This window comes from Oreochromis niloticus, linkage group LG23, assembly GCF_001858045.2.
Source record: "Oreochromis niloticus isolate F11D_XX linkage group LG23, O_niloticus_UMD_NMBU, whole genome shotgun sequence".
Lineage (NCBI taxonomy): Eukaryota > Metazoa > Chordata > Actinopteri > Cichliformes > Cichlidae > Oreochromis > Oreochromis niloticus.
The window spans coordinates 688,138-700,735 of NC_031986.2; the positions used below are offsets into that span (position 1 = coordinate 688,138).

General features: G+C 42.1%; 1 long non-coding RNA gene across 1 annotated transcript; it reads left to right on the plus strand.

Moving 5' to 3' along the window:
- The first annotated feature begins 4,703 nt into the window (after nucleotides 1-4,703).
- LOC109200141 (uncharacterized) lies at nucleotides 4,704-7,926 on the plus strand. Its single transcript, XR_002060356.2, has 5 exons — nucleotides 4,704-5,179; nucleotides 5,903-5,981; nucleotides 6,562-6,719; nucleotides 7,089-7,175; nucleotides 7,557-7,926. It is a non-coding gene; the product is annotated as an uncharacterized LOC109200141 (long non-coding RNA).
- Nucleotides 7,927-12,598: the final 4,672 nt, after the last annotated feature.

Consider the following 12,598-nt stretch of genomic DNA (forward strand, 5'->3'; position numbering starts at 1 on the left):
AGGTTTCACAACTACTGCTTGCAATATTGCTCTTTTAACATTCTGTGCTTCTCTTCTCCTTTGAGCCTGCTCCAGCCACAACTTAGCAACTGCTAACTGCAATTCCTTCCTCTGCTTAGCTTTCCCTGTTTTACCTGCTACACTTACAGTTATTCTTTCTACAAGCATTTTACACTGAACTTCCACTAATGTCCCTTCAAATCCATATTTCTTACGCCAACAATCTACATACTGCGTGCTGCCCGGTGAAAATTTCTCCATAAATTTTACATCCCCTTCTAAGGCAGACTTACACATTTTATTCCCCATTATGACAATTCTTTCAAGTTTGCGGCAGGCAACGCCTTACCCCAAAAACCCAGGCTACGTGTACACAACAGGTCACAGAATTCCGTTAACACCGCTTTAGGTTTCCTTCTGTGTTGCTGCGTTCACTTTACTGGCACTCACACACACATATGCTCATTCACACTCTTTATAGGCCTCTAACTTCTGTTGAAAGCTCTCAAACGCCCCAAATGGCGGAGAATTCAACCGTCGGACACTCTCCAAACGCCCCAAATGGCGGAGATTCCGAACACTCCTCACGGCGGAGCTACCGAACCTAGGTTATCTCCACGCCCCACACGGCGGAGAAGCCTGCGTCTCTCTCACGCGGCTAGCGCGCTCCCGGACTCACGTTTAACGCACAGCCCGTAGCCGCTCTCTATTGTTTTGGGTCCACGTGCGCTCTCGTGACCAGCGCTCCCCCGAACTCACGTTTAACGCAGAGTCTCGGTGACGCGTTTCTATCTAGGATCCCACACTCATTCACACGGTTATAGAGACGCTCTCGGTTTGCCTACCGTTGTGTTGCGTTTCGTTCACAGGAGAGTCCCAGAATCCCGTCAGTCGCCGTCCACGAGGGGAGTTCAGACGCTATGTCACCGGCCTGGTTGCGAATTTAACACTCCAGGGCTTTATCAGGCGTCCTAACAGCCTGGTTGTCGACAGTCTGCGGCGTGTCCTCTCTCTCCTCCGCGTGCGGCGAAATTCCTGGGCTCCGGCTTCGAAGGACCAAAAAATGTTGGGTCTAAACTCAGACCCCGCTGTATCCAGGACTTATTCCCATGAAAGAAAAACAAGGCAACAGTGTTCGATCGATCGCTTGCGCAAGGGAGGCCTCTTATCTGTGTCCAGCACGACAAAAAAACCTCCTGAGGGCCTCCTCTCGCTGCCTTTTATTGACAAACTTCAAACAATAGTTTACAAAACACCTCCCCTTGCAACCCCCTTTGGTTACAAAGACAAGGCACTGTATGTAAATGTATATACAGAGTGTGTGTGTGTGTGTGTGTGTGTGTGTGTGTGTGTGTGTGTGTGTGTTCCTGCTGATCAAAGGGTCTTAAAACCTAAAAGCAGGAGCAACATCCTTGGTCATAAAGAGGGTAGTCTCCCCCACACCCAATGTATGGTTTACCATAGGTAACACAGTGAAACCATACAAAGGGCAGGAAGTTCTACCAAACATCAAACAGACCTTCAAAAGGATGTTGCCTGTGATAAAACACTTCAGCCCCCCACCCAGAACCTCGAGAATCTGGAGATGGGAGGAAAGAAAGAATTCCTTTCACAGAGTTAAAACAATGGACAAATGGTAAACATAAAAATGACAAATGTTTAACTATTCACTCTAACAATAATGACCTATTTTTCCACACCTATAGCACTCATCCCTATTCCTTTGTACTCTCCGGGGTGGCCAATTACTTCTGCCCCCCCTGATTCCTCCTCTAGCTCCTCCTCTGCCTCTACCACGTCTAGTCTGTCCCTGAAAAAATACCTGAGACTCCTCATCAACATAAAATGTGGCAGCATTTAATGTATTCTGCAGTTTTTTCTTTTTACTCTTAATCACATCCTGTGCATGCCTTGCCCAATTCATACATTGAGTAACTCCATCTGTGGTGTGATTTACATTTTGTTTCCTAATAAAATCAGCAATGGATGGATGGAACCCACTCATTAAGGCATGTTTCAGCTGTTGTTGATAGGGGCCTGCTACATCTGCATTCTCTTCAAGTCCACTATGCCTCTTAAACACTTCCTCTAATCTACCTCTGTACTCATGAACATCTTCTCCTTCCTTCTGTGTGCATTGTGAAATTTTGGTGTAGTCTGCAGTTGTTCTAAAAGTATTTCTGAGACGATCATACACTCCATTAATTTGGACAGTGAGATCTGCATGTCCATAGGGCAGGGTGTTATCACCTGGCCCTTTGCCCGTGTACTCTCCTCTGACACGGGTCCAATTATAGGTGAGACATCTCCTAAAGGTAGTCTCAGTTTCCTGTCCATTTAAACGGTACGAGGAACAAAGCTGTCTATGTCGAGCTATAAACTCATCAATATTACTCAATGGGTCTCCAAGACTTTTACAAGCATCAGCACATTCAGACTCGGTCCATGGCCGGTAAACATGAATAGTGCGGCTGTTATCCTGGTCCACTCCAAAATGTGGGTTAGCAACCTCTACCATAGGGTAAGTGCTCACCTCATGGAATGGGTCAGGAGAAAAACTGTCGTCATCTTCACACTCTGGAGCTGAAACACCATATGTTTTTTTGTGTTGTGTCAGGGATGGATATGTGGTTGTAACGTTTATGTTCACTTCCTTTGCTTTCTGTTTCCTCACTTTCCTAGTCTGCATTGGACTCCATGCTGCTCCTAATGCCTCTGCTCTCTCACGCTCTTCTCTGGCTCTTCTTTCTGCTAACATTCTTGCTCTTTCTAATGCTCTTCTACGGTGTTGTTCCAGAGTAGTTGCAGTGGATTGAGCTGTAGTTTCATCCTCAGGTTTCACAACTACTGCTTGCAATATTGCTCTTTTAACATTCTGTGCTTCTCTTCTCTTCTGAGCCTGCTCCAGCCACAACTTAGCAACTGCTAACTGCAATTCCTTCCTCCGCTTCACTTTCCCTGTTTTACCTGCTACACTTACAGCTATTCTTTCTACAAGCATTTTACACTGAACTTCCACTAATGTCCCTTCAAATCCATATTTCTTACGCCAACAACCTATATACTGCGTGCTGCCCGGTGAAAATTTCTCCATAAATTTTGCATCCCCTTCTAAGGCAGACTTACACATTTTGTTCCCCATTATGACAATTCTTTCAAGTTTGCGGCAAGCAACGCCTTACCCCAAAATCCAGGCTACGTGTACACAACAGGTCACAGAATTCCGTTAGCACCGCGTAGGTTTCCTTCTGTGTTGCTGCGTTCACTTTACTGGCACTCACACAAACACACGCTCATTCACACACTTTTTAGGCCTATAACCTCCCTAACCGCGGCGAGCTCTTTACCTCCTTACCATTGGTGGAGAAACCATACACTCAACGCCCTTAACTGCGGAGAACCTTTTTTTTTTATCTTTATAGAGCTCTATCCTCCTTTCGGTGGAGAAACCGTCTTAACCCTCTTTAAAACTTTGGCGAGGAAACCACTCTACCTCCTTAAAATGGCGGGGAAACCGATCAATAGCTAGCAACTTTCACTCACGCGGTTATAGAGACACTCTCTGTTTGCTTACCGTTGTGTTGCGTTTCGTTCACAGGAGAGTCCCAGAATCCCGTCAGTTGCTGTCCACGAGGGGAGTTCAGACACTATTCCACCAGCCTGGTCGCGAATTTAACACTCCAGGGCTTTGTCAGGCGTCCTAACGTCCTGGCTGTCGACAGTCTGCGGCGTGTCCTCTCCCTCCTCAGTGTGCAGCAAAATTCGTGGGATCCGGCTCGAAGGACCAAAAATGTTGGGTCTAAACTCAGACCCCGCTGTATCCAGGACTTATTCCCATGAAAGAAAAACAAGGCAACAGTGTTCGATCGATTACTTGCGCAAGGGAGGCCTCCTCTGTGTCCAGCACGAAAATGACCACAATGAGGGCCTCCTCTCGCTGGCTTTTATTGACAAACTTCAAACAATAGTTTACAAAACACCTCCCCTCGCAACCCCCTTTGGTTACAAAGACAAGGCACTGTATGTAAATGTATATACAAGAATGTGGGTGTGTGTGTGTGTTCTCCTGCTGATCAAAAGGGTCATAAAACATAAAAGCAGGAGGAACATCCTTGGTCCTAAAGAGGGTAGTCTCCCCCACGCCCAATGTATGGTTTACCATAGGTAACACAGTGAAACCATACAAAGGGCAGGAAGTTCCACCAAACATCAAACAGACCTTCAAAAGGATGTTCCTGTGATAAAACACTTCAACCTCGCACCCAGAACCTCGAGAATCTGGGGATGGGAGGAAAGAAAGAATTCCTTTCACAGAGTTAAAACAATGGACAAATGGTAAACATAAAAATGACAAATGTTTAACTATTCACTCTAACACCTGCATCCCATCCTTCAAATCTTCTTCCATTATTAATGTCATGCTTAGAATTAACCACAGTGTCAACTGAGCATGGTCTGATCAGTTTCACATCAGAGAAGAAATACATTCCAAGTCCGTATTTCAAGCAAATTTTCCTTTGTTGTTCTGCGCTGTTAGTGCGGGGGAGATGTTTTCCTGATATCGCATCCTTGGTGAACATACCTTCATACTTTGAGAATGTTCCAGGCTTACCTTACTGAATGACAACATAGCCCTCATTCAAAATGACACAGGGTAAGAGACATTATCAAGTTTATTTATGAAGAAGGCTATAAATCTAAATGTACACTGTAAAAACGATAACTAGTAATTGTTGATTTGAGTAAAGTTTTCAAATTAAACTGACTTAGAAATAAAACTTTCCATTTACAACCTAAAATAGCTTGTCTGCCCAACAAATTTCTTCCATTGTTGTCCTAACTAAGATTTTCTAGCGAGCATAACAAAGATTATCAACTTTTGAGCAGATTTTTTGAGTCGAGTTGGGAACCGGTGGGAAACCCCGTAGGTGACTGGCACACGTCGTGGTCTGAATAAGTTTGAACTAGACCAAACGAGTCTGAGCAGACTGTGTGATAGTGGTTTGTCGATGTGTTCTGAACTGAAAACCTGCTAAGAAACTTTGAACAAACGTGGCCAAAACTGGATGAAAATTACAATTTTTCGACCATTACGGATTTTACCTGGTCTGAAGTTGGAGTGTATTATTTGACCATTTTTTGGACAGGTGCGGGAGCTGCCGGCCATTTGCCCTAGCAGGTAAGCTAACGACATCTGTTATTAGGATTTTCTACAAGCGCTAGGCTGCATCCTCCTGAGGACCCAGGAGGGTGGAACGAGTAAAGCACTGAAAAAAAGCCAAACAATAACATATTTAAGTCATCTAAGGGACTTATATATCATGTTTAAGTTAGCGAAGGACCGCGCAGGGGGTTGAAAATGATATGCCAGGAGTTCGCTGTTCTCGCTGCTCTAGCGAGCCTTGAATCCCCAGCTAGCTATCGAAGCTGGTGGTAACAGACGTCTCCGAAAACGTAGAAGCATTTTTGCAAAAATGTGTTGTCTTAATAAACTGAGCAGATATTTGAAATTTACACAGCTACATTCTCGCCTGAAAATACCTTAAAAGTTTACTTTGTGACCCAGAAAGAGTAATAAGAGTAATATTAAAACTAAGTGGCTGCCGCCATTGTTTGAAACTAGAATCGGCTGGGCCGCGCTATGAATTCTGGCATAGGGTGGGCCACGAAGGATACACCTGACCCATCCTTCAAAGCTGTGGAAAGTATTGTATTGTTTTGAGAGCCTTTTTGTTGGTGGAGTATTGATTTGATGTACAATTCCACGGGTAGACGCGATCTGTACGGTCCGACTTTGCACATGCGCAGTAAGGATCGGGGAGTCCGATCCGTAACTTTTTTTCTCGTTTTTTTTTTCTACATTATATTGAAATGTTTCATTATTGCAAACATTTTCTCTCAGGCGGAGAGAGGTCGTGGAGTGTCAGCCTATGGTATCTGAGGTCCAGGAGAGATGATCTGCGCTGTTTTCCTCTGAGGAGGTAAGACTGTCCTAATTTATTTATAATTTAATTATTATTCAAATTGGGCATGATTTATACTTATATTGAAGCAGTACGGTATTTGCTGGGGTAATGCATTGGACAACTTTATTATCTTGTGCTACCACTCCAGTCAAGGCCCTTGCCAGTGTTATATTGAAATCCTTACCCTGAACATTTCTGCCAGTACAAGAGTCCCCATGCTAAATCAAAATTGTGAAACAGAAAGGCAATCTCATAATTTTGACTTAGCATGTATTTTTTTTCTTTTTGTGCTAGAAATAGGACTTCTATAGTCTGAGATTGTTAGGGAAAGAATACTAAGGCAGGTCACAGAATCTGATTGGTCACAGATTTTGGTGCAACTTAGAACATAATATGTATTTTCATATTGATACTGGGTTTTGTGGGAGGTGTTTCTATTCCTGTGCAAAAGACGTATTCATGAGAGATTTTTGAAGTGGGTTTTGCTGTTGATGACACAGTCAGGCATATAACATGGTGCAGACTGTCCAAGACAGCTACCCAGGAATTTTCTGTGTTGAATAAATGACAATATTTTGGTGAATGTATTGTTTAGATATCTGAAAATTTCATTGGATCACAAGCAAAGACCTCCTGGGGACCTTCAATGCATCCCTTGACAAAGTTGTGCCTGGCCTGCTGAAACTGTACTGGTCTAAGAAGGGAGCTCTTGGTGAGGAGATGGAAGACCTCCTGGATAAACTTGATGAACAGGTGAGTGAAGTGCTCCTTTATCTGACATTTTCAGAAGAGAGTATACTTTTCTCTTAACAGAAACTGAAAAAGATGTTGGCTTCAAATAAAACACATCAGTGAACATGTCAGTAAAAATGAATGTCATGAGTCATTGCTTTGTTCTTATTTGGCAGTATTTTATTTAATTTGTAAAACGAAAGTAAAATTGTTAACATGGTGGTGTTGTTGTTTTTTTGGGGCGGGGGGGGTGGTTGTACGTTTTGCGTGTCGCTGGGTCTGACCTGTGCTTTACTTTCATTACTATGAGAGTTCTGATTTTGCATTGTGTATAGTACACCATGTTACTTCACTAATTGAAATTCTTGTTTTCCACTGAATACTCTTTAGACATCCAACACTGTGTCCAACGGGCACTGAGAGGCCTGCCCATTTTCCTCAAGAGAAGATGCAACAGAGGTTTTCCTGAAGTGCTTAGTAAGTACAAAAAAGTAATGCAAGTAAAACTAATTGCTATGAGATGTTTTTAAAGGATGAGTTTATCCAAAATGGAAATGTACACTTTCTCAGTGCAGTCCAGATAATTTTATAGTGGGGATTGCAGTTGTCATAACTCTCACTCCTTTTTTTCTGCTGAGCAGCAGCTGGGCATTGTTAGTGGTTGTTCCATAGCAGAAAATATTTTTGTACAAAACTCACAAGGTGGCATTAATTAAAAGAAAATAAGCTTTTTCTTCTTAAAACCTCCATGGGTCAAACGACCAGCATGGTATAGAGGTTAAAGTTAAAATCTTTAGAAATTTGTTTTGTCTTTAGTTTTTCTTAGCTTTCAATAATTCATATTTTACTTTTCTTCAGGACACTGACATTTTGGAACCAGTGTTGAACGGTGCATCAGTTGCCATCCTCACCATCCTACAAGATGACGATGCTGATACGTCTGTGCAAGAACATGCAGTTGTGTTGGAAGGGGACATCGTGCTACATAACATTCCAGATCTCTCTACTGCCCTGGCACACCTCTTTGGCCTTCTGTATGCCCTCAACATTGATTATCCAAAGCAGATGAGTTTTACCTTTGAAGCAATTCAGGCCATCTTATTTTGGCCTGGTCGGACAATATGAAGGTGAAGTGGATAAATCATTATTCGAAATGTAAATTTTAGTCAGATGAATCTGTATTGTTGAGAATATATGGTGAAAATTTGTCTTGTAGTATTTTAAAAGATTTGTTATAGTGTTAGTTTCCTCTTCATTGATGGTAACATTTCTAATAACTTTTAACTTCCATAGTTCATCATAGTAAGCCTGTGTAAAATGTTAATGTCTGGGTGCATAGGCAATCGTTTGTGGCACTACCCTATTTAATGTGCAATAGTTATGTTCAGCTTTTACAAGACGGTCAGGGTGTGTGTGCATGAATTATTAAGTTGCTGGACACTTTTCTTTTTTGGTTCTGGACTCTGGAATTTTAACGTCTCTGCTGGGGTGCTCAAAGCACCCAAAAGAAACTGGCAACACGTTTTTGTTTGTTTGTTATTTCTTTTCTTTCTTTCTTTTTGTTTTTTTTTAACAGAAATTCACCCTACTACCCATGACATTCTGAAATGTACTGAAAGACTGTTGAACAAAATAAATAAGCTTTTAGATAACATTGAATTGTGCTTTGTTTTATTCTATATCTATTTATTAAGTGTTTTTTCAAGTATAATAACAACATACATTTTCCTTCGTTTATATAGGTAAATTTTCAACTCACTGGAGTAAGAATTGTATGATTACTCAACAAGAATATCTGTGTTTGGTGAAGGCAGAAATACATGGCATTGAAACCAGAATTTCTTCGTTAGACTTCCAGGATTATCCTAATTAGATGAACAAGAAGATCCAAGTTGGCAGAACTTGTAAATCTTAGTTGAGTCAACAACAGTTGGCAAAAGTTGAGAAAACTCAAAAATCTCTTGCATCATGTTGCCTTGAAATTTTAAGTTTTCTCAACATTTTCTTTTTTACAGTGTAATAACCCTTTCTGCTCCTTATCAACAGCACAGGGTTAGTGGTTTTGTGAGTCTCTGTTGAGCTGTAGTGCTGTAGTTAGTTCTAGTTGCTCTTGTTGCTTCATTTAACTCATATCTACACAGTAGCCTTAGATTTCATGTCTTGGGATTTGCAGTCTTAAAGCATCCATGAGTAGTTGTCTTACACTATCTGTGCTGAATATCTCGGGTCAGGGCTGTGATACTCGATCAAGTTATAGACCTGCTGCTGTTCTTTGGGAAGCTGATCAATGCATTGATCAAATCTGTTACTGCAGGTTTTTCTGTAAAAATTCTCTGTAGCAGGTTTTAGAATCGGATGGCAGCCTGTCTAGCATGCTCTCTACAGTTGAAAATTACTTTCCCCTTTCTTTCTTTTCCCCTTATTTATTTCTTTTTATCTACTTAGTTAGTTTTTTAGTTTATACTTCTTGTGTAGTCGAGAAATTTTTATCCGTGTTTGGACAAGAAACTCCGTGTAAAACTACTGAGATGACCGCGACGCCACGCTGCCCCTTTGTCTATAGCTGGGACCAGCTGCTGCGACTAACACAGCATAGACATGCCGGTGTTCAGCATGAGATCCCTGCGGTGATCAAGAGGAACTACCGCGGCTGCAGAGCCGGGAAAACACGAAGACTGAGGAGGAAAATATTCCGTCCTGCTCTCCCGTCAGTAGTGACTGGCAATGTCAGATCGCTGGTTAATAAGATGGAGGAGATCGCGACGCTAACAAGGACAGAGAAAGTTTTCCGAGAATGCAGTGTTGTGTGTTTCACGGAGACATGGCTGCACAAAAACATCCCGGACCAGGTGGTGGATATAAACGGATTTACGTGTGTGAGAGCGGACAGGGACCCAGGCAGCAGCGAGAAGAAGAGGGGAGGAGGACTCGCTCTTTATGTTAACAACCGCTGGTGTTCCCCCAGTCACGTTAAGGTGAGGATGGCTGTGTGTAACAAACATCGAACTGTTAGCAGTCGGTCTTCGACCATATTATTTACCGCGAGAGTTTTCCCTCGCCATTATCGTCATTGGCTGTGTCCGAATTCAGGGGAAGGATGCTTAAAATGCCATATTTGGAGGCAATGACGTCACGGCGACGCAACGAAGGCTGTCCGAATTCAAAGAGTACTCAAAATGTGTTTTTAAAAAAAAAGAAAAGAAAAGAAAAAAAAGGAAAAAAGCGTGCATACCCTGAAAGAAAAAAAAAAAAGTACTCAAAATGTGGCGACAAATGCGTCCTACTTTGCCCTGAATTCTAAGGATGGTCCGATGTATCCTTCATGTCCTACTATATCCCAGGAGTCATTGCGGGTCATAGAGGAGATTTGTTTCTGATAACGATGGTGGTCGAAGCAGGAGAGGAAAACACTTTCAAATGTAAGTATATGAAAATCTGCTTGTACAAAAGTTAAATTGTTATAGCGGTCGTTTTGTTAAGCTTTGGGCATCTGCATAGACATGTTTCTTTTCTTTAAAATAACGGTAAACCAGCTTGTATCGGGGGTCCCGCGATTTATCATGTATTGCCGCTTACATACAGCTAATTTTGATTTTTTCGAATTGGTGATATGTTGTGGGGAACAAAGACCAAACGGCTTAATTTATTAAAACGAGGAGAAAACGATCACCTCTTCACTGGGGTGAAGAATTGGGCCGCTACGGGGTGGATGTACAAGAATAAATCAATTTACACATCATATTCATATGAGTACGGTCCTATTAACCCTCATGCTGTACAGCAGCGGTCCCCAACCTTTTTTACGCCACAGACCGGTTTATGTCAGGCACGGAGCGGCCTTTAAGGTATCGCGGATAAATACAACCACATAAAATGATCCGACCAAGACAAAAACTGTGGTATTTTGTAAATATAATAATAAACGTGAATGTACTGTGTAATTGTGTAACTTTATTAGCAGTGTCCTCCTGAAAATGCGCCAATATTGACAGTAACATCCTCCTCTCTGCCGCTTAATGCTCTCTGGTCGCTATGGTAACGTGTAAATATTTCTTTCAAAATAAGACACACCACTACAACAAAGAAAAAGACCCAGGGAAACCGAGTTAACGATAAAAACCCTGAAAACCATAAATTTCACACCGGAGCCTTAACTCTCGTGGCCCGGTACCAAACGACTCACGGACCGCTGCTGTACAGAACCTGTGATGTCCAGATGGTGTTCCTCTGGTGTTCTGCTGTGAAAACCTTTGGGCTTATGGATTAACATAGTTGCCATGGTGTCCTTTCTTCTCTTATTTGTTGTGTGTGATCAGGACAATTCTGGAGAAGATGGGCCTGCAGGGGAAAGTCACCCCCTTGCAAGCCAGAAGACATGAGATAACTTTAAAGAATACAAAGTACGTATGTGTGTTATCAAGAAGATAATTCTTAAGAACACAAGTTAATAAATGTGCAATTACTAAGAGTTGTTGTGGTGTTTTTATTTGCCTGCTGTCATTTTTGATTTCCTCTGCCTTTAGGATTGCAAGTATCCAGGCTCAGGAAAGGGGGTCAGTGGGAAGCCCACTGCTGCTACTTGGCCCTGGTTTGCCCTCATGGATGAGGTGATAGGACAGATGCCTTCCATTAAGCCTCCTGTCCTAATTTCCTCTCTCCCTGAGGACACTCCAGGCCCAAGCACAGCAGTGGGTGACCAAAATGACAGCGATGACGAAGCGGCTCAGCCACCTACGACAGGGAGAAAGAGGAAAAGAGACAGGGATGATGAGCTGTTAGACCTCATCAGAGAGGACATGAGGCAGCAAAGAGAGGCTGAGGAGAGGAGAGCAGGGAGAGGACGGACAGACTGTTTTCACTTCTAGAAAGATTAGTTCCCAAATGAGTTATGTATTGAGAAATTTATTTATTTGAATAAATTTGTTACATTGTTATATGTGTTGCATTAGTTTAAAGGTTTTATGTTATTAATAAATTGATTCAAACAAACAGTAATTGTCACTGAACTCAATTTGATTTACAGGCATTTGTAACACGTATGAACATAACGCTAACTTTGAACAATATTACTTGGATATTTATTTGATAGCAATAAAGTAAATAACAATAACAATTAAACAAGAATATTTCAAATACACAGTATGTAAAGATGGAAAAACAATATTTTCAGTTGTTCACACAGGATTAACCTGAGTGACCTGTTCCTGGACCGTTTCTTGAACAACTCTGGCAGTGTTGCTGAATCTGCCCGAGCAAGATCAGACGTGGATGGGGTGCTGCAACTGAGACCTGCGGTTTGTCTTTTCTGGTCGGCGAGTGGAGAATCACACAGGGTGGTCTGCAAAGAGAGCTTTAGGATGCTTCCTCCCACTGTCCACTGCATCCTCCATCCACAGGGTTTGCAGGGCTGGCTCACTCGTGGCTGCCACACCACTAAGATGTTTACAGAGATATGCAAGCAGGAGATGGTGGATGCTATATTATTATGTGTGCCTATGCCAAGAGGCACACATATTACTATTCGTCGGATTTATTATTATGTGTGCCTATGCCAAGAGGCACACATATTACTATTCGTCGGATTTATTATGTGTGCCTATGCCAAGAGGCACACATATTACTATTCGTCGGATTTATTATTATTATTATGTGTGCCTATGCCAAGAGGCACACATATTACTATTCCTCGGATTTATTATTGTGTGGATGCTGGAGGCATCCACACTATTGAGTTCCTGTTTCTCTTTATTCTTTATTGTGTGGATGCCCTCAAAGGGCTTCCACACTATTGAGTTCCTGTTTCTCTTTATTGTGTGGATGCCCTAAAAGGGCTTCCACACTATTGAGTTCCTGTTTCTCTTTATTCTTTATACTTTATTCTTCAAGTTGCTCCGTTCTTC